Source organism: Camelus bactrianus, chromosome 17 (assembly GCF_048773025.1).
Source record: "Camelus bactrianus isolate YW-2024 breed Bactrian camel chromosome 17, ASM4877302v1, whole genome shotgun sequence".
In the NCBI taxonomy this organism is placed as follows: domain Eukaryota; kingdom Metazoa; phylum Chordata; class Mammalia; order Artiodactyla; family Camelidae; genus Camelus; species Camelus bactrianus.
In genome coordinates, this window is record NC_133555.1 from 16,661,259 (window position 1) to 16,679,218 (window position 17,960).

At 42.2% G+C, this 17,960-nt stretch overlaps 1 protein-coding gene across 7 annotated transcripts in view; it reads left to right on the top strand.

Annotated features, from left to right (window-relative positions):
* FOXP1 (forkhead box P1) overlaps positions 1-17,960 on the top strand; it is a 549,916-nt gene that overhangs the window by 55,243 nt on the left and 476,713 nt on the right. For all 7 annotated transcript variants that reach the window (XM_074344467.1, XM_010970600.3, XM_074344464.1 and 4 more), the window contains exon 2: positions 11,768-11,897. The gene's annotated coding sequence lies outside the window, so the exon portion shown is untranslated. The remainder of the gene's footprint in view (positions 1-11,767; positions 11,898-17,960) is intronic.

Here is a 17,960-nt window from a genome sequence, read left to right on the forward strand (position 1 = left end):
TCAACCACTTTGTGATGTAGGACCTGTCCTTATCCCCATTTTATAGCTGAGGAATCTAAGGCCCAGAGAGCTTGAATAACTCAGTCCCTGAGTGTCACAGCCAGAATCAGACCCCAGGCAAATTCCTGGTCTGCGCCAAAGCAGACCTGGAACTGAGTGGAGAGTTTGCACCCTGCGATACATTGTTGGAAATGATCTCTCCCTCCTTTTGAACTTCATAGCAATTATTGTCCGTAGAATTCATCTGGCAATTAATTCTGAATTCCCCATGACACAGTCCTCACTGTTTGTCCTGAAGTGTTATTTCAATCACGTATTGTTTATTTCACTGCTTGTGCTGGGAGGATGACTGGATATTACCCTGACCCAGCCCCCCAGCACGTGCTCCACGGTTCGTCAGAGCGGGACTCAATACCTGTTTGACTGAATTTCTTTTGAGGGACATGTTAGGTAACATTCCTGGAGGAGCTGGGGGAGAGAAGGAAGGAGGGGACAGTGTCCGGGATTGTGGTCAGGAGGAAATGGGGGAACAGAGAGGAGGCTGAGCATTGAGCAAGCACTAGAAAGCGTCCCTTTTGTGCAGGTGACGGAGGGATGGATCGGCTGTCTTGGCTGCCTGCATGAGCCCCTCTCCTGTCTCCTTTCTCCGAGGGGATGTCCAGTGTCACTTCTGGGTTGCACAACCAGGGCCCACTTGGCTCCGTACTTCTCTCTTAATCGGGATTTGCCTGAGTACATGCAAGAACCTGAGGGATTTAGACTGTGGGAGGCAGCGTGGCGCTCACAGTAAATTTCTAGCCCCGTGTTCTCAGCTAGGCTTCTTTATCTTGAGAGCCTTTCCAATGTTCTCATGTTGCCCGTTTGAGCTGTGGGAAGAGTAGTACTCAGTAGTATTGGGTACCATCTCAGGAGGAGACTTGGCAGGAGCCACTTCAGATAGGAGTAGCTGCATCACTTACTAACTGTGGCCTTGGGTAGAGGACTTTGCTTCTCTGAGCCTCAGTTTCCTCATCTGTAAGACAGCGATTCTCACTTGTGTCACTGTTGTGAGGCTTAGGAGAGCCTGGATGGAAATGCTCAGTCAGGACAGAGTGCCGGGTGTGGCCAGGGCTCCATCCATGCTGCCTGTTCTTAGAACTGGATGTCCTCAGGAGAGTATCCAAAGGCCTCCCATTCTGTTAAACACCAAGGTAAAAGGCCAGTGTTTTCCTTTCTTTTCTTATATTTGCATCAGACATTTTACCACTTTGACTCTTTAACCCTTTTCCTGGATGATTTGGTCCTAATCATCAGCTCTCTGGTCTCCCGAGGTGTTTCTAAGCCACGTCACTCCATCCCCTGGATTGGGCATCCCCCCCCCCAGCCCCCGCCCCCCAGAAGGAAACGTGGCCATCAGACGCTGGACCACTCTGAGCCTGGTCACTGTCGTATCTTTTTACCAAGGTGATTATTATTATTTTTTTTAACTTTGTAAGAATTGCTGGGAAGTTCTTTTTCAGTCATTTCATTAGTCATTTAACTTTTTTGTTATTTTTTTTTAAGATAGAAAGCAGATTACTTTGAGATAGTGGGTCAAATGGACGTATGTGGCTGGCTGGGTAACCGTATCCCCGCTGAGTCAGCTGTCTGCTCAGACAACTAAAAGCTGAAGTATGCTTGGTGACTCGTCACCAGCCAACGTCACATTAACTTGAAATTCCATTTCTGCCCCCAAGTTGTGGGAACTTGGATGCCTTCGTTGGTGGTTCAAAAGCACTCCAAGTATCATATCGATTGGATTCTGGGGCCTGGAGCGGTCATTTATCCCCTCTAGTGGTGTTTTCCATTTGACGCCAAGGCATAAAATTGTGAAATGGTGTTGTTTAAAAAGGTGGGAGATTGGATCTTGTCAGTTTACAGGAAGGGAAAGCCAGGCTCTGACAAACTCACTGACTCTCAGAAGTTCTCCAGCTGTGGGCAGAGCTGGGATGAGGGTTCTTCTTCCTACTAGTTGGTTATACAGCAGCCACCCCCCTGGGCCTTGCTGCCCTTCTGCTAAAACTATCTGGGGAGGTGTTTGCTTTGGTCCTCCTTCCTTGATTGGAGAGACAGTCTAAATGTCGGGGGTGGTGGCTGCCTGAAAATGCCCTTGGCCCCTCCTCCTGATTCCCCCTTCAGTGTATCCCTGAATCACACTGTAACTTTGGAAAAGAAGACTATTTAGTGTTCTTGGTCTCTAATATCTGGCTGTTCTGTGGATGGTGGATTAGGAGCCCCAATGGGGGGACTGTGCGTTCTGACATTGTCCCCTCCCTCAGCACCATACAGGATGAGAGAATGATGCTCAGTAAATGATGAAGATGTTCATCTTACTGTGGTAAGATGAACTTTAATTTTCTCATTGGAGTTTTTTAACTTCTACTGGGGCCTGAACTCAGAAGACGATTTGAAGGTGGGGTTGGGGGGCGGTATTACGTGCTTTAACAAAGATTTTTGGCCTCTTTGTTTTTATGCCTTCGAGTAATTTATACTTAACCTCCAAGGCCTTGTAGTAAGAAGGCTTTTGTTTCTAGGTGGAATATTGGGAAGAGAGCTTTGGCCCAGCTGTGGGGGGGACTTAATGCTTCATCCCACAGCACGGCCCTTGTGAAGAGCACTTGTAAAAGCTACTTCCAGACTGTTAGTTTTTTCAAAAGTTATTTTCATTTTTTTCTCCTTTTTTTTCCTTCTCCAAGAGTGGAGGACTTCTCCTTTATACAGTGGAAGCCACCGCCTTTTTCTTGATTGTAAAACAAGCAGAAATCATCACCGAGAAGACATGTTGAAGAATTGCAGTTAATACTGTGACCTAATTGGTTTTTTCACTTTTAGAAAGTTGTTTTATTTCCTCCCCCATCAGCTGTGTATGCTGATTACCTCACTAACTTCTTCCAGAAAACATGGGTCCCCTCCATGCACAAGATGACCTCTGGTGTCCCTGTAGAATGTTTCCCCTGGGGAAACTGAGGCTTGAGTCTGCTGCTCTCCTGCAGGACCCACTGTTGTAAAAAGTGACCATGACAGGTTTCCTGTTAGTCCCGTCATCCCTGTGAATGTGATTCCCATTCTCACTCCACAGTGAGCCTTCACTCCCCACGGTCCAGCTCCAGCTCCAGCTTCTGAGCAGGTACACCATAGTGGTCACTGCTCTGCTGTGAAGAGGAGATGTAATTTGTTTACCACCTTGAGTTGTTTACCACAGGCGGTGAGAAATATGTTTTGAATTTAGAAGTGTGAAAATCAAGTGTCCTAGCTATCAGAAAGCTCTCCCCTCCAAGTAAACATGTTTACAGAGCAAGGCTCAAAACAAAACACTGGATCACGATAAGCCCAGCCAATGAAAAGAAAGTAAACATGTTTACCACAAAAGCCTTATAAAGAGCCCAGATGGCAGCCAGCTCTCTGTTCACTTGACTGTTCTTCCAGGGAGCGACTGAGGCTCCCCAGGGCCTCAGGGACAGGGACACCTCTCGCCCTGCCAGTAGGCGGCTCGCCTTGTCAAGTCCTTCCCCCTTAGCCCAGCCCAGTTTGCCAGTGAGGGTGGAAGGTTTGTATTTGGTGCCACTGAACCGCAGCACGTGTGGAAGGTATTTGTGACATTGAGCCTGGAGTTCCCGTGATTCTTAAATAGCCACTTGTCACAGATTGAGTGCCAAGTAGGCTTAGGAAGAATCTTCCTGGCTCCCTGAAAGAACCCAGATTAATATCACACATAATGACCTTCTGTGTCCGGGCTCTGCGGTGCAGACATCCAGGATACCAACCATGAATCACAGCTAGGCCTGGCCTCACCCAGCTCACTCTGGTGATGGAACCAAATGGCTCGAGCCGGAAGCTGGTAGAGAAGACAAGGGCCTCCTGGGTGATACAGGAGTTTTTAGGGTACATGGAGTGAGCCTTAGATGCTGAATAAGAGAGGACGTTTAGGAGGGGGATGATGAATTGTGCATGTGACGCAGAGTTAAGGGCTTGAGTGATGGGGCTTTGTTTCAGCACAGTCCAGGAGCAGGTTCAGGAGAGGTGACCCAGTGGGTGTTAGTGAATTTCGGAATTCAAGGTCTTACAGATGGAGCAGTTCTAAGGGATGGCAAGATCCAGGTTTTGGCCATGTCAGATGTAGAAGGAGTAGTAGTGCTTTGTTAGCACTCAGTGAGCCCTTACTCTGTGAGGGGAGCTTGCCTGAGGATATGGCTGGTAAGCAGCACAGCTGGGGCGGGACACAGGCTGCTGCTCCACAGCCCATGCGCTCCCTGCTGCACTGTGCTGCATCTCAAGTAGACTGGAAGCTTTTAGGGCAAGGAAGTTAAGATAACCAGCTGTGTATTCTCTCAGTGAACAAACTTTTTCTCTTTTGAGTGGTACTTGATCTGTAGCAGGCCTGACCTAAGCCTTGGCCAGGCTGTTGGAAGGAACAGTTTCATGGCTGTTGAGGCTGATAGATGTGGCCACACTGAAGGGATCTAGATGGATTTGTGAGCCATATGCTAAAACATCTGAGAAAGGCGTAGAAGAACATCCTCGATGTTTAGAGGTAGAAGCCGTGTGGCTGAGCTGGGAGCAGTGGTTCCCTCACATATGGTCATCAAAGGAAACGTTTTGAAGGATCTAGAAATCACAGTGGAGAGGGACGGTGGTGTTCTCCTTGAGGGTAGATGGCAGGCAAGGTAGACTGTTAGCAGAGCAATAACTTGGCTCGAAGAAAGAGGATTAGAGAAAGGCCAACTCTTCCTTCTTTGTCTGAAGTAAAGAGATGTTGAGTGAACGGCTTCTGGGAAAGTTGAAAGGGACATCTTAAAGAAAGAAACAAAGTCTTCAGATTATTCATGATGTTGATCTTGGAGGGTGGTGGGAAAAAGTGAATATTGGAGCCAAGGTGAAGGATGAAGAGGGACTCCAGGATGTCTGGAAGGCACCAGCGTGACGGTACAACTCCTCCTTGTAGAGGAGGTTACAGTGAAGTCACTCATTTTCTATGCCAGGGCTCAGACAGAAGCGGGGCTGCTTACTGGGGATATGGGAAAGATAGGGGGCTTCAGCGGGAACACCAGCCTTCAAGTTTTAAGTGGAATGTTAAGGGGGGTTTTAGTGGAAAAAAGCAATATACAAACAGTAAAGGTTTCTGGTTAAGCCTCAGTAAACTAGAAAAGTAATTACATGGAAACCATATTCCCCATGTGTTCTAATTAATCTAATGGGTTTACTTTAAAAAGTTGTTTTTGAACATAGATACCAAAAAGTCCTCTGGTGAGTTGAAAAACAATCTTATTAGTGAAATTTAAGTAAAAGTAGTAGTGATTTGTTCTAGGGAACTTAAATGAAGTCTGCTAGGCTCACTGAAGCCACGGATGTTGGAGTGATGACCCATTTGGTTAAATCGGGGTGACTGTTTCAACTAGAACTTTAGAACTTAGCTGTTCAGATACATGCTCATTTAGGGTACACTTGAGGTTATGACTATTTTAAAAAGAGAAGTATTATTTGTCCTTCTTTTCTGAGCCTTGTTAATTGAGGCAGATTGGCATTTTATTTGTGAGCTGACAGTGCACACCTTTTTTTGGCAGCTGATGTGCTTTTTGAACTGGGTTCAGCATTGTCAGAAAGTTATTCCCAGGAGTTGGTGATGGAGCCTGCTCCACCCACTTCTGTTCCCTTTCTATTTTGGTGCTGTTTGCAACAAAGGAAACTCAGTTAGTAAATTAGAGAAGGATTGAAGCTCTCATAAATGCTCTCCTTCCTATCACGTTGTGTAACCGATTAGACAGGGTGGGCCCACTCTTTCTGTGGTTCAGGGACCTGGAGGAACTTAGGTGCAAACCCCATGAAATGGCCTTGGCCATGGGTCTCCCAGGTCTCCTGCCCTGCCTGATTGAGCTACATTGAAAAATCTGTAAAGATATATATGTGTATGTATGCACATCCATATGTACATATATATTTGTGTGTGCATATGAGTGTATATGTACACATACACTTACATATTTATGTGATGTGGGTACACACAACTCCAGATTTAGCATTCTAAAACCAAGGGAGAGCCAGTGGAGAACACATTGGATTTGAGTTTCGTGTCAGGAAATAGGTGGCTTTTACCTCTCCTAGGGCTGGAGGACAAGGGAAGGGCCCATAGCAGAACCTGGGGAGAGCAGCTGTGTGGAGAGGGCTGCATGGCAGGAGCTATGATCTTTCCTAGTACCCGCCAGTGCCACGGGGGGAATGGGAGCCCCAGCGATAAATGCCCCATCTTCTCTGTCCTCCTGAGATGAGACCTCTAGTGGTTGTACCGGCTGGAAGGCAGAGGGCAAGGGTACCTGTTGACACATCTGACAGGGTAACCTTCCAGGACACAGAGCACAGTTGGGAGGTCATGGGGCTGGGGGAGTATGGTGGGTGGAGGATCTGGAGGACAAATGCCACCCAGTGCATTTTGTTGTGTGAACTTCTATGGGTCTGACTCTGTCATGCTCACTCAGATAATCCATGGGGGAGGTCAAGGTGGGAAAGGGCTTCCCAGAGCTTCAGGATGGCTAAGAAGCCTGTAGCTCCACAGCACTGCTTCCCAAGGCGTGGTGCTTGGTTGTACCAGCAGCAGCAGCATCACATGAGCACTTCCTGGGGATTCTTAGGCCCTACTGTGGACCTACTGAATTAGATGCACTTTGGGGGTGCCCAGCAGTCTATGTTTTATTAGCCCTCCAGAGATTCTGGTGCTCGTCCAAGACTGAGGACCATTGCTGGATGTCTTCAGGTGTTGGATGGTTGGCACAGTATGTCAGTTTGCTAAGATAGCCTCTGTTACCATGCTCGGAAGTGCCAGTGAGCAGCAGGTTGTCTATGTCAATCTGCTGCTTCGAAACTCTGTAGACTCCCAACCCTTTTTATTTTTAGGGTGGGTACTCTTCAAAAGAAACGGAATAATGGATTACTCTGAGGGCAAGAGAGCTGACCCCCAAGGCAATTCATGCCTTTAACTTCTGAGTTCTCCTCTCGGCCACTCCAGGAAGTACCAGGCAAGCCCCAGACTTTGGAGGTTGTTTTGGAAAAACAGATGCAGATGCAGCCTGTGCTGTTGTTGTTTTGCCGGTGCCTGGCAGTGTTTGGTAAACAACTTGATTGCTAGGTCTCGGCCTCAGGGAACCACAGCTGCTCTTTCCAGCTCCCTGCAGACTTTCCTACAGCAAGGATTGCTTCAGGGAAAAATAAACAGGGGAGAACAAAACAAGAAAACATCCCTGTTGTTTTGTGGCTGTCTCTACCTGTTTTCCTCTAGTTGTTTTGCAGCCACAGGCCCTGAGCTTTGATTCCTTCCTTTAAAACAGGCTTCTTAGTCCACGGCTGGACTGTAGAGTGGCCGTTGGACTTGGAAAGCCCATTGTAGTAGCCCCTGGAAGAATATATGCATTTTTAAATATGTAAATTGAAAAGGGAGAAAGCTTCATTCTTTCTAACGACCCCCAAGATGGTAATCTGGCTTTTCAAATCTCCAGGAAAACAGATTGAATATAGCATAATTAATGGTTCAGCACTTCTAGGCTTTTCTCTAAAATATTTTAATGGGCTTTTAATTTATTGCAGCTCCTGACTAGCAGGGTGGAGGCAGGGTTGCTGCTGACCCCCTGGGCCAAGGTGCTCTCTGGGGTGCTGGTGAAGTGGAAAAGAACAAAGGCCAGGTGGTGTGTCCGCCATGACCTCCTCGGGCTGAGCCCCTGGGGCTCCCTGGATTCCTGGCCCGGGAGGGTGCAAGCTCTTCAGAGTTGAGGCAAGGACACATCTTCATCAGTGTTCTCTGGGGTATCCTGTAGAAATGTGGGTTCCCAGGATTGGATTGAGAGTCTCTGGACTGTGGGGGCAGAAATCTGCATTTCAGGCTGGTGCTGTTGTCGCGTATCCAGTTTGCAGTCCAGGGCCTTAGTGATTGACAGCTGGTGTGAATGAGTGAGCCGGGCTGGAGAGCAAGCGATGGTGGTGCCAGACTTTGTTTTATTTTGTTAGATTTGGAGATCGGCCTGTCATTTTAATGCATTCACTGCATTGACTCCCAAGTCCTCCGTTATTTTGGCTCCCCCTTCCTCCTTAAATCGGGGAAATTTCTTCCTGAAATCATTTTCTTTTGGTCTGAAATGCATCTTTCTGAATGTCTTGTAGAGAGGTGATAAACTTCTGTTTGTCTGAAAAGATCTTTGTTTCACCTACATTTTTGAAAGATAATTTTTCTGGGCATACTCTTCTAGGTAGACAGTTTTTTGCCTCTGGGCAGTGTTCTGGATAATTTATTTGGATACTGTCTTCTCGTCTAGTGTTTTCTTTCTTTCTTTCTTTTTTTTTTTGTCTTTTAAAGTTCATTTGCTATATTTTTCATTTCTATAGGTCAGAATTTTGGTTAGAGTTATTGAGCTTGATTTTATAGTATATATATATACACGTATGTATATGTGTATATTATATATGTGTGTTGTATTTTATAGTATCTGTATTATAAATACATATATATAAAAACTGGTACATATAGTTTATATAGTATTTTGGTAAGAGTTACAGTGCTTGCATTTTATAGTCTGTATGTTGTGTATGTGTATGTATTATATATGTGTCTATATATAGAGTGTATTTATACTATATACACTATGAACACATAGACTACAGTAGGTACCATTTATATAGTATTTTGGTTACAGTCAGAGTTTGTATTTTATAGCATTTATATGTGTGTATATATAGTATAGTATATATGTGTATATGTAGAGTAAATTTGTAGTATGTATACTGTAAATACATATAAAAACCACAGTATATATCATTCATATGATATTTTGGTTGAAGTTACAGAGCTTGGTGGAAATGGAATTTAGTCTTGGGTTTATTGGATATTTAACAAAACACACAAACAAACAAACAAATTCCACAAACCACAGTCACAGTTTGTCCTTTATTTTCGGGTCTGCCTGGTGACTTTCATGCTTTAGGGAAGTCAAGCAGGACAGCACTGATACTGTTAAGCGTTGTTTGACCAACTTACGTTTTAGCTAGAAACCGGCAGCCACTCCAACCCTCAACGAAAGTGAATGCTCCTGCATGGCTCTCCCTCCTCACTGCAGTTCTTTGGAGTGACTTGCCTGTTTAGTCCACCTGTAAGCCTTTGTGATATTCTGATCTTGTAGAATGTCCTTTCCACCCCATCTTCCAGTTCCTTCCAAAACTCGCTCAAGATAATTCCTCTAGAAAGCCCTTATCTACCCGGATACCCGCTGTGTTTTTCTGTATTCACTTGTGCAGCTTCTCTGTGCTTCCGAATCCCTCAAAAATCACAGACCTGAGCCATGTTTTGACCCCCAGTGATCATTTGGTAACAGGGGTTGCAAGGGTTCTTTCTCTTGCTTTCTTTTTTGAAATGTGTACTATTCAAAGGTTAGTTGTAATCTTTGAAGAATTATAAAATTTCACAAAAATAGTGATGGATTACTGCCTTTGTTTGTAGAACTGAAAGCTCCTGAAGCCGTGGGTTTCTGCTCCTGCGGGGCATTAATGGGCCTGTGGGGCACAGTCTGCCCTGGATAGCTGGTGAAGCCTGGGGCCTCCAGTCTGCACATTCCTCACCGCACCCTGTACCTGATACATGCCTGTGTTGCTCACTTGCATGATCTACCTGGTCACTGTGGGATGCCTTAGCTTTCTCGTATGAACAAGGAAGCTCAGAGTCAGAAAGGCCTTGGAGCCAAAACTCACTCTGGCAAGCTTCAGTCAGAAGAGTGTCTAGTGCAAGGTTGGCACTCAAAACTCTTGTATTAGGGTATTGGCTAGAAGAATACGGGCTTGTTACGAGCGCAAGCTTTGTGGAGTCAAGCCCTGTAGCTGTGTGATCTTGGGCAAGTTACGAAAACTCGGTGCCTCAGTTTTCTTGTCGGCATCTTGAGCTGATAAGAGGATCTCCTGGGAACCTTGTGGTAAGAGTAGAATTAAATGGAATAACTGTTGTAAAATACTTAAAACCAGTAGTGAAGTGTGAGTTTTCTATAAATGGCAATTGTACAGGATGCCGAGGAATGAATTCTTTCCATAGTTGGTTTGTTTCTTGACTCTGTAATGAGCACCTACAATGAGCCAGGCATTTTTCTGAATTTTTGGAGGATAGTGATGAAATACAACAGAGAAGTTCCCTTGTCTTATGGGGCTTATATTTTCATGGAGAGGACGAATAAGTCAATGAGAAAAAAGTTGATAGATGATGACAAGAGCTCTGGGGAAGGGATGAATTGGGAGTTTGAGATTTTCAGATACTAACTACTATATATAAAATAGATAAACAACAAGTTTATACTGTATAGTACAGGGATATTCAATACCTTGTAGTAACTTACGGTTAAAAAGAATATGAAAATGAATATATGTTCATGTGTGACTGAAGGATTATACTGTATACCAGAAATTGACACAACATTGTAAACTGACTATACTTTAATAAAAATATATTAAAAAAGAGCTCTGGGGAAAGTAAATAGGATGATGTAATTGAGTCACTGGGGAACTAGCTTAAGCTTTCTTGATGTGGCCTTTGCCCCTAAGACCCTGTGACAAGAAGGAACCACTTGTGTAAGAAGTAAACTGATGGCCTTCCAGGTAGCTGGAGGAGCAGGTGGACCAGGAATCTGTGTTTCACAAAGCTCTCCAAGTTACCCTCACACACACCGTAAAGTCTGAGAAACACTCGTCTGTAACGTGTTTGGGCAGATTTCCATGGGCGTCTGAGCTGTGCTCTGTGGAGAGGAATGGAAGCCTTCTGTGGATGCCCAGGGGATTCTGTCATCTGTCCAGGGTGCAGGCTCACCAGGGGTGGGCAGTAGAGCCAGGGTGAGAATTCTTCTACGCACGTGCAGAACCCTCTGCCGCCAGCACAGCTTTGGTGTTGATGACAGATTAGTGTAAGAATGATTCGTGGTAAAAATCTTCTTTTTAATCAGGAAGCTTAAAGGAGAAGCTAACAGTTTAGGTTATTTAGAATAAGTATGCTTTATCCCAAAAGACAAAGATGCTAAGAGATAGAAGGGACGTGGAGAGAATCAATTAATGGCTGGACCTTGCAGATGAAGAGACTGGGATTCTGAGCTGTTCAGTGGCTTTCCTGGAGTCACACATCTGTTGACAATACTGGGCCCAGAATGCAGGCTTCTCTGCTTGGATGTCTGCACTTTACATCATATGTTTTCTCTTGATGGAGATCTCTCTGGGTCTTGCTCATTATGTCACTCATAAACATTTTTGGAATTATTTTGAAGGGAAATGATTATGGTTTCCTCTCTTGCCAGTTTTAATGTTCATTATTATTTTTGAAATAATTTTTCTTTTCATATATTTTTACTTTCTGGAAAAGACTACTTACTAGGAATTGGTACGTTTATCCAGGGAAGCTTTGAATTAAAACAGCTTATTGTTACCTGAGCACTTTCTACTGAGATTAAAAAGGATATTTCTGTAATGCCAAGACAAGTAAAATATTTGGCCCAAAGTCTGCAATAAACAACAACCTTCTAGTGTCTGCGTTGAAGTAATTGGTAAATATATCTTTCAAAACCGTATTTCCGGTTCATATTTTACAGCATCACGCTTGATAAATTGACATACCCTTGTTTGAAAGGTGTTTTCCCCTACCTCTAGAGTCTATGTGTGTCGTGCTGTTTTCAAGTTTAAGGAAGTGGTGGTTTTAGAAGTTACATCTCAGTTATGTGTAAAAAAAAAAAAAAATGTTTTTGTATTGCAGTGTCCCAGGAGCTTTTGCTGACAATTCCAGTTTCCAAACCAAGCATTTGGGCAATGGTGAGGGCTTCTATCCCTTCTCTGATTTGCTGTCAACCATGAACGGATGGCTGTGATGCCTGCTGGCCAAAAGGGTGAGTGAATGTTTACGATTATTCATCTGAAAATTCAGAAGACCAGATGTCAGCTGGAGGGTCCTACACAGTGCAGGAAACTGATTAACATCCTAAGTTCATCAGAACAATTACACGGAAAATGAAAGACTCTTAGTTTCAAAAGAAGAGACACCCTGTCGTTGCTTTCTGGTATAACCTTTTCAGATAACTCGTACAGTGATCTGAGGATTTATAGAAGACGTATTAGGACACAGGGGAAGTTTTTTTGTTGGCATGATTCTTTTAAGCATGCTTTGAAAGGTGAACTGCCTAAACTACATGCACAACTGAAAGAGTCATTGCTTTCTTGGTTACATTACAAGCTAAACTACCATGAAATAAGACTATGATGACTTCATCTTGAGTTGTGGGGGGAGTTTAAGTCTGATTTGTTCATTGCGAAGGTCCCATCCCAAGCCTTCTACATGATTAGGGCTTTTGAGAAAGCGAAAGGGTTGGAAATTGTGGAGTCTCAAAAGATTTTCAGAAAGACTAGGAACATTTTTTTCTTTCTATCATAGTTCTCTTCTTCAGATTATTCATTGTAATTTTTAGGGGAGGTGAGAAGGGACATGCTGATCTTTTTCTGTTAACACATTTTCTGTATGTGATGGCTTCTATCACATTCCTCAGAGATCGCTGGCTCCCCTGTAGTAATGAATGAACAGTTGTGATTTACTTTTATCAGCGACAATACCTGGTTGAGGCAAGGTGATTTGGGTAAAAACTCTGACATCATTCAATGATAGCTTGATCATAAAATGAGCCTTTATAGAGAACCATTGGTTTCAATTTTGTACTGAATGGCATTTGATGATAAGAACCATTGGCGTAAACTCACCTTGCTTGTCTTAGCAGAGTTGTATTTGAAACAGATTCAATTTAATGGAAGTATAGTGATGTAGAAAGAGCACATATTGGAAATTGGGAGACCTAATAGCTAGCTGATATGTTAGTTATGACAAGTTAATCTCTGGTTTGACTTCCTGTATTTAGAGCGTGCTATTTGTCAGTGCTAACAAGGCCCTCGAAGTTGTCTGTGTAAAATCCCTTCATTTTATAGATGGGGCATCTGAGAAACAAGGTGTCTAATTGAGATGTCCCTAGGCTTGGTCATAGCCGTGTCCTCGGTTTTCTGTCCTCAGTGATTATTTCTAGCTTATCTCAGTTATTGGGATTATGACATCCAACCCATGCAGTTTAGTAAATCTTCTCTGCTGATAAGTGTCTTTTTAAGATGTTGTTTTGCATTCAGCTGTTTGGGCCAACTTTTTAAAGATTTTACAGGTAGAGATAATTTAGACAAATTATTCCCATTTCATAGATTAAAAAGGAGAGAGAAAAAGAGCCCTAGTGAAGCAACTTGCCCAAATATCAGAGACTAGATGACCCTCAAAGAGCCTGTGGGCTTTAAAATTCAATTCCACTTAGATTAGTTTGATACGTTACTGCTTGTCCTTTGTCTTTTGTTCTGCTGGAACTAGAGATAGAGGAACAACAAAGTCTTGTATCTTCCTCACAGTATTCTTTCTTTCATTGGTAAGAAATAAAGCAAATAGTAAACAGTAACACATAAGGCAAGGAAGTCCACAGGGAAAAGAAATGGTTAATGGAGTCATGGAATTTTAGATCTGTTAGAGTGCTGGGATTATCTTATGGAGTGGTCCTGGGCAAGGCCTGGGGTTCCCTCTCCTACGAAGTTCTTCTGAGGCTTTCCATTGCTACATAGCTATGATAGACTTTTGTGGATGGTCAGTAGACCAGTGATCAGGTAGCAGGCATTAAAAAAAAAAAAATATATATATATATATATATATATATATATATATATATATATATATATATATATATATATATATATAAAATCTTTGGGGATCCAGGTAGAGTTGAGAACAAAAGCTTGGATCTGTCTCATAGAAATATGAGAATTCATAGAAGTGGTTGGAATTCTGAAGGTATTGAAATAGCAACAAACTCAGGTTTGAGGTTACGTGTCATCTCTGTCTTCAGTATTCATAGAGTCTGTCAAACTCACAATCATAAATTGATGTATGAAATTGAACAAAAACCACATGAATGGATTTGTTGAAGACCAGGCTCATTTTATTCATTAATTTCATGGGTAAGGCCTGCTATTTGAAAATTGAGTCTGAAGAACTGTAAATGAAAATGGTATCTCTTGAACTGATAAAAATATAGTTAGGTCCAATTGAAAGCAGTTTTCTCCTAACTAAGCAAATGCTTTGTATTTATCAGATTGTAGTAAATTTGCCTTCACTGTATTGTTAGTAGGAAGTAGAGATCCCTGGAATCTGATGAGCTGGAGTATGTGTTCTGATTTTCTATCCTTGTTTATCCTCAAAGCATACCTTCAAGGTTCATTTAAAGGACTAATTCTCTTCCTCCATGATCCAGTAGCCTGGACTTTGATGCATTATATATCTGATAGCTATTAATCCTTCTGTTGTCAAAAATGTATTCATAGTCCTACAGCTTTTAAAACTTTACAGTTTATTGAGTAACCAAAAGAAGCACCAATTAATTGTTACAGCTGGTAATTTGGAGTCTTTAGGCATGAAATAAACTCTAATTCTGACTGGAATGTTTTCATGGTAAGTGTCTTCATGGTAGAGCAGGGTCCCAGTCACAGGAGCAGGCAGCTCTAACAATAGATAACCTCCCTGCAATGCAAGGAAATGAAACCATATGCTAAAAGGTTTATACAAATAGATCATTATGGCACAATTTTAAGGTCAAAAAATGGGTGATTGGGTAGTGTACTCAGTTTATGTTGGTGATAACCATCCCTGCATAATAAATTAACTTAGGGGCAGGATATAGAAGGGTTGAGCCCTTGAGTTGGGTCTCTGTGATGTGGTTCCTTAATGCTGAAATTTGCCAGCAGGGAATCAGAGCTGGCTCCTGTTTCCCAGTGTGAAGCTTTACTTGACATTGGTACCTATCTGAAGCACATCACAAGACTCCAAGAATGAAGAGCAGCTAAGTCTGCTGTATATTTAATAGGCAGTTAGCCACAGTGTTATTAGTAAATGTGATAATAACAGTCTGGATTTGCATAAGAGTTTTCCTGAGATAACAAGTTGACTCTAGATGGCAAATATGCTGGCTTATTTGTCAGTCTTTGCCTCTGTCCCTACCAATAAATTGTCCCTTGCTGGTGGAGCTGATACAAGAGTATAAGCATCATGCAACAGTTTGTCACCAGTTGTTTTTCCTGATTTGCCTATAGTTCCCCTTTTGCTCTCTCTCTTAATCAAATGCTTAGCTTTTGACCTACTAGAAAGAGGTAAAAACAGGGAAAATAATCCTTCTCATTTAAGGCTTGATAATGGGCTACATTTTGGCTAGAAGTTCCTGCTTTTTTTTTTTTTTTTTCTTTTTTTAAATAAAGCTCAAGAATGTGGATTTTTGTCATTGGGTTTGGGGTAGGGTGTGGCGGTGGTGCAGTTTCTGGAAAGAGGCAGAAGTAGATAGCAGGTGTTTGGGAACGGGAGAGCCGGCCAATGGGCTCCCCTTCTGATTTACCTGGTGTGGGAGCCTGTCAGTGGGCCAAGCCACTTGGTTGTGCTGAAACTTCCAGTCCCTGAAATTTTGACTTTGAAAAGTAATTTTAACAATTTAATATACTACATAATATGTTTTATAAGCTGGAGCGAATGATCTTAAGTATTTTGGTCTCTTTCATAACACAATGAACCTAATATTGGTAAAAATACAGATCTTCTCTCACACCATAAAGAGAGGCTAGATTTAATAAGCAGTTATGAGTGCTGGCAGCTGTCTATCAGATTGTATAACTTGGACTCCAGCAAGTGAAGACAGTGTCAACTTACATTTTATCTCGAAAGTGTTTTTGAGGCGTTTATTTTGCCTTTCTCTTCAGTCCCTAACCTAATACAGGTCATGTAATTGGCTGAATATTTTCCACATAGCTAATTGGCTGGGGACCAAGGTAGAAACCATTGTCTGGCTTGATGAAGATCAGAAATTAACATGACATTTACGTGAAGGTAATGGAATATATTAGTAATGCAGTAATTTAGGATGGTGAGAGGAAAAGTGTCCATCCTTTCCCGCCCATAAGCAGTGGTAGGAGTTCTGAAAGAACCTCCAGCATCCCCCCTTGCCCCACCCACAGCTCCGCAATACCCTACAGCAGTGGCCAGCCAGTCCCTGTGTCACTTTTAAATTCTTCAGACAGAACTGTAAGACAAACTAATGAATTATTCCATTTGTCAATTAAAAAAGAAAATCTACCAACTACTATTGTAAGATTAAATTCCAATTAGAAGATTGCATTTAATTCGGGAGCTGTAACATTGTTTTAATGAATTCTCTTAGAGGTGACAGTTCATATGAGATAAATTTATGTGGTGTAGGTAGATATAAATTCATTGGATAATGTTAAACATGTTACTTCATATATATTAGCTGTGAAATTTATTTCTTCTCTAGTTATGTCCCCAAGGAGGTAGAGTCAGAGAGAAAAACATATCTTCAAAGAAAGAACCCTTTCTGTCCTTTATACTTGCTCTAAAACAGCCTTTTCTCACTTTTATTAAAAAAAATCTGTTAAATTTCTGCATTAACTGAATTTATGATTCTTGGTGTATGCTATTTATAAAATTGAATATAGGTTTTATGATATAGGAAATTAGTCTAGGAATGAGAATATGATCCAATTTTGTAATAAAGGTAATCTGCATTTATATTGCAGATATTTTCCATTTCTCTCTAAGCCCCTTATGGGATTAAACACACATTTTTCTGGACATACAAATTCACTGTAGAGTAAACTTTTAATGTAGTGGGCAGGCTTTTGTTCCCATGACATCTGCACAAAGCATTGAGCGCTTTGCCTAAATCAAAAGCAGCAAACTTTGACACACTTTCGATTTTGTAGTTCCCCTACCCCTGCCCATTTCTGTGCCCCTGGCAGACATCACTAATTGATCACTTTTTTTCTGCTGCCGAGTGTGGATGTGGCTTCAGAATTATTCCACTTAAATTCTTGGAAGCAGGCTTACAGATTCACCATTTACATGGGTGTGGCCAGAATCATGTCATGCAGATGGCTTTTGACTAGTCTTTGTAGTTTTCCTTTGTGTACCCCATCCTTACCCCAGTATCTGGAACACAGCAGTTAAATGCATGTTATGCTAATGAGAGAATCTTACACATGCACAGTTCTGGCAACTATCTGATTGTGTCACGATTGGATCTTTGACATCTTGTGTACGCTACATTTGTATGATTCGGTAGGCAGTTTATTTTCAACTTTTTATCTGCTTTTGGGATTACATGTGTGAAACATTACAGTTTTGTAGGTTTGGTTTTTTTTTTTCCAATTTCTGTAACTTCGGAAAAGGCAAGAAAAAGACTCTTCTCACCCTCTTGTTACCTGTGCACCAACTCAGGTTCAAACGCAGCAAGGAAGTGGTGAGGTGAGAGCTAAACCCTGACTTTCCCTCTCCGAGTGCAGTTTCTCAAGGGAGGGGCACACGCATGTACCAGGTGCTGACCGGTGCAGGGCAAGTTTCTCACAATTTCCTTTTGCATATTAATCTTGGTTTTTTATCAATACACCGAAGCAAGCTGTACCAGGGAGGAAGGCATTTAACTATTATATTTCAAACGGTGTCTTCCGTGATGTAAAATTCTAGGAACTTAAACTACATTGCATGTTGTTTTTGAAAATAATCTGTTTTCTCTTCACTTGGTTCAAGTAATGCACATAGGCTAAGAGAAGGAAATTTCCATTGTGTTTCCATGCAGGCTGCTGAACTATTCTGTCAAGAATTTCTGTCATTTTAATTCCTTCTTAAAGAAAAAAATGAGCTTTTAGCATATTTAAGTACCACTTAGTTAACGTACATTTTAATTTCAACATATTGTTTAACTGTGTTGATCATGATAACCCGAGTTCTGGAACGTGATTGTGGGTAAACATGTGAATTGTTAACCTGTTGAGCCATATTTGTAGGATGATATGGTTGGCTTTGGTCAAGGATGTCAAAATCT